Genomic DNA, 4,685 nt, shown 5'->3' on the forward strand with positions numbered 1-4,685 from the left:
AAACAACCAATAGGGATATATGTGCCTATGTGTATTTAATATGCATTGATTCATTGTATGGATTTGAGTCATGTGATTGTGAGGTTTATAAATATGCAATCTGTAGGGTAGGCTGGAAACTCGGGCAGGAATTGATGCTGCAATCTGGGGACAGTGTTTCTTTTTTCCTGAGAAAACCTGTTTTTAACTGGTGAAGCCTTCAACCGATTAGATGAGACCCACCTCCATTATAGAGGGGATCTCAGTTTACTTAAAGGCAACTGATTGTAGATGTTGACCATGTCAACAAAATACCATCACAGAAACACCTGGGTCAGTGTCAGCTACTGGAGACTCGCCGATGGACACAGAAAACACCATGACATCGTGTCAAATGCTGTGTTTCTGGGGCACATTATAAAAGGACTTTAGGGAAATCACAGACACCCAGAGATGGAAGACCCAAGAAAAGGAGCACCCCTCCTTGCCGATGTCTCAGGAAGGGTGATTACTAGGGTGGCACCCCACCGGGAACTTGATAAATGTGGTCCCATGGGGAGAAAGTTATGGCTAAAACCCTCCCAGAGTGGCTGGGGTTGTGGCTCAGCGGTAGAGTGCTCGCCTAGCACGTGCGAGGCCCTGGGTTCGATCCTCAGCACCCCAGAAAAATAAATAAATAAATAAATGAAATAATGGTGGTATGTCAACTTACAACTAATATATATATATATATATATATATATATATATATATATATATATATTTTTTTTTTTTTTTTTTTTTTAAGAAAAAGAAACCCTTCCAGAGCACAGCCCATGCCCTCCCAGGGTGCTGCCTCCCTCTTGGCTGTCTTTCAGAGTGGGTTTCAGCCACCTCTGCTCCAGAACTCCCCTGCTGAGAAGAAGGGGGGCCTGTATCATGGGCATCAGGATTCAAATGCCTTCCAAAGTCAGGGAGGGGACACAGGAAGAGCTGGGAGGTGGGCACAGAGGCCAACAGCACAGGGACACTCCATCTAAGTCCCTGGGTCATCCTGGGTGCACCTGTGTGCCACCTCGCCCAGAGCTAACGAAGGCACATCCTGGGAGTGGAAGAGCTGGCCGCAGAGGCCCAAAGAGATGCTGCAGCCACAGGGATGGAAAAATTCCTGATGCAGAAGAGGCTTAAGCACCCCTCCCCGCCCCTCTTCTCCGGAATGAGCTGAGTCCCCACACTTAGACCCCAGGATTGATTTTTCCAGATGAACTTATTTCCCACATTTGATAAATAACACCTGCCACCCAATTGCCTTCCTCTGACTCTGTTTATTAAACAACGTTCGAGATTTTTCTTCTCATATGATGGGTGCTAAAGGCACAAAATTCGAACTAATCATGCCTAGGGGAGGTCTCCAGCCATCCGTGGCTTAGCACCAGACGGTGAGTGACATTTTATTTGTCACGGGCTGAGTGAGACCAGGCAGGACCGAGGTGGCCCAGCTCCAGTGTGCAATATTTTGGCTCTGGGGGCAGGCCTGGGGTCACCCTGACATGCTTCAGCCCCTGCGTGAACCCCTTGGGCACCTTCATGCATCTCAACATGGAGACCATCTGGAAATGGGGCTTCCTATCTGCAAAATGAAGTTCGTTTAGGTCAATAGCATAGAAAAGAAACTCATAAAGTGTACCATGGACAAAGGACTCACCATCACAAGTTCCATCGGGGCCTTGTCACCACACTGGCCCTGCAGCCCTTGTTTTGGGGCCTGTGCCACTGACTGTTGCTGGAAGCACACACAGTTGCTTTGCAAATAACCACTGTTATTGGGCTTAAGGGTTCTGCTGGTCAGGAATTCAAAAAGAGTAGAGGGATAGCAGCTTATATCTGGTCCCCACGTCTAAGGTCTCAGCTGGAGAAAGTTCCAGGCTGGGAATGCATGATACATGTTGGAATCTCCTTTTCACCTGCACACAAGGCTTTGGCCAGGATCTCACCTGGGGCTGTTGGTCAGAACACTTACACGTGGTTTCTCCACGTGGCCTCTTGGGCTTCCTCATGGTATGGCAGCTGGGTTCCTAGAGCAAGTGTCCCAAGGGAGGCAGATAAATGAGATAGATGAAGCTTTAGAAGTTGCATAGCCCCCTTCAGCTATAATCACTCATGCACTTGATTCTTTGGGAACAAACACAAAGCCTTGCCTGGGGGTTGGGGGGAGTCCCACTGTGAGCGTGCCATGTGGGATGGGGGAGGGACATTGCCGCCATTTTGGAGAATCCAATCTATCATTGGGTCTGAGTCTTGAGACCAAGGAACAAGCAAGTTCAAATTCTGAGCCAGGGATGTCCCTGGTCATCCCTGGCTCTAGGTATCCAGGTTTGAAATCTGACCAGGACCAAGTTCAAACCAAGGAGCCTCTGGAGGGAGGAGCAGCCTATAGACCTGTCCCCTCCTCCCTGCCTGTCCTGCCTGTCTCCCCAGGCCTGAGCTAGTCTTGGCATTTACATCTCCCCGTTTCCCAGGATGAGCCGAGCCTCCTATCTGGGGCCAGTGCTCCCCAGGCCAGCAGCTCGGCAGTCTCTATGGCTCACTTCTGCTGCCCTGGTGTGTTCCGCCACTAAGAACCTTGTTCTGGGTTCCCAGTAGAACCTCCAGCCCACCCTCGGCCTAGGGAGTCAGAAGCCACCCTTAACCAGCATCCCCAGTGATTCTCAGGCTCATTAAATCTGGAACAGCACTGGGGTAGGAGGAAGAGACCTTGAAGAAGGATGCCCGGGGGCTCAATTCTGGCTCTGCCCCTTTGTTAGTTGGGCAAATGCTCGTGAGTGACTCAGGTTCAGTAATAGGTACCTGGGAGGGAGTGTGTGCATGGGGCATGGGGTGGGCGTGGGCCTCACGCTGGGTGGTGGAGGCCTCCTACAGCCTCCTGTGTGGGCAGAGCGTGGGCAGGGTGCTCTCTGGCCCTGGTGGTCCATGGAAGGCACTGGGCAGCTTGCGTGGGCACCACAGGGAGACAGCAAGGCAGACCTTCCCTCCAGGGCCACCGAGGCAGAAGCCGGAGTCCCCAGCCTCGGGGAGCTGCCTCTGGGGGGCAGGGGCTGCAGGAGGCTGCCCTCCTCTGGAGATGCTATGTAGCTATGTATGTTTTTCTAATAGACCATTTATCGGCCTCTTACATGAGTTTTGACTGGGGCTTTTGTCACCCTTTAGACTCTGGAAATTAGGTCAATCCCCTCCAGAATTTTCTTAAACTAGGAACCTGTCCCCTTGAGCTAGGAACCTGTGGCAGTGGGGGCCCGCCAGGAACAGGGGGTGCTTAGTGAGGCTTCACAGATCCACAGTCTCTGCACCCAGGATGGTCACAGAGGCCACCTCAGTGCTCCCAGGCACAACAGCAGCCACCAATGCCCAGAGCTGCCAACCATGTGTGCTGGGGCTGAGGGACTTTATATAAAAACCGTACGACTGTAGGATCCTGAAAGGCGGAGGAAGGGCTGGGGGCGGGGGGATGTTAACTGGATATTAAAATACTCGGTACCTCTAAGCCTTTATTTAAAATGTACACAAGAATGATCTCATCCTTCCTGATGCTAAGAACTATAAAGGCAAAAAAAAAAAAAAAATTTTAAGTAAAGATTGTGAGGAGAGGGAAGCCCAGGATCTACCCTATCAATACTGATATCTGGAAGTCCTTCCTATGTCTAATTTAATGTCTTCATGCTCTAAGTACCCTACAGCTAACTGCTCCCAATACCTCAAACATAATACATTCTCGGCAAATACCTAGTAGGTGATTTTCCTGGAAGACCATCACCCAGGGCCAGGGAAAACGTCTCTTATCTTTCATACTTTCCCAAGAGGTCTGGTTTTCTTATGGTGAGATATCCAGGTGTTAAGGGTCTTGTGAAGCCTCATTGGGTTCCTCCCCACACAATAATCTAGATAGATCCTCAACGTTCCAGTTGCCCTTCACCGATGAGCACAAAGGTATGGGCACAATTGATTTTGCTTTTCCCCCCAAGGAAACTGGCATTGAAGTTGCCTAGTTCAAGTTGAAATAAAAACCGAGGAAATCCTGTATCATAGAGGTCAGGGTTTTCTAGCAGGAAATATGTTCTGGAAAATGCATCTTCAGGATGACCAAGCCTTTGTTCTCTTCTGCCCCTTGGCTTTTAGGTCTGCCTATTATTGCCCTGAAGAGTTCAGAGGTGTCCAGAGGGTCCAAGCCATGCAGCTCCGTCGATATTGGGCTCCACAGTCCATTAGTAAAATATTTCAAAACACTCTGAAATGTAGAAGCACTCTCTGGGCATGAATGGCGCCGCTCTCCCAGCAGCCACGGCATCCCACCATCGGTCACCCCAGGGTCCTTGGAGCAGAGACACGCAGGCTGGTGCCCTCTATGAGTCACAGTGAGGCCGCAGGCCAAGTGCGTTCCCAGCGCAGACGTGGAGAGAATCCATCATCCTGCCTCCGCCTGATGCAGAGGTGCCAGAGAGGCGGGTAGAGAGGCCAGAGGAGAGGCTGGGGGTTGATCCTACCTGGCAGGTGCCCTCCAGAGGGAGGCAGGCCTCCCCCACTGCAGCTGGCTTACCCAGAGCCACCCAATCTGGAACTGCGGATGAGTTCCAAAGATGGGGTTCCCAGAGCCACGCAAGGGCCGCGCTTAGAGGCTGGGATAGCTAAGAGGGAAAGGCTTTCCCCAAAGGTGTCCTCCCGACCCTGACAGA

General features: G+C 51.0%; 1 non-coding gene across 1 annotated transcript; it reads left to right on the forward strand.

Annotated features, from left to right (window-relative positions):
- Positions 1 to 570: 570 nt before the first annotated feature.
- Positions 571 to 643, forward strand: Trnaa-agc (transfer RNA alanine (anticodon AGC)). The gene has a single exon. It is a non-coding gene; the product is annotated as a tRNA-Ala (tRNA).
- Positions 644 to 4,685: the final 4,042 nt, after the last annotated feature.

This window comes from Callospermophilus lateralis, chromosome 1 (genome assembly GCF_048772815.1).
Source record: "Callospermophilus lateralis isolate mCalLat2 chromosome 1, mCalLat2.hap1, whole genome shotgun sequence".
In the NCBI taxonomy this organism is placed as follows: Eukaryota; Metazoa; Chordata; class Mammalia; order Rodentia; family Sciuridae; genus Callospermophilus; species Callospermophilus lateralis.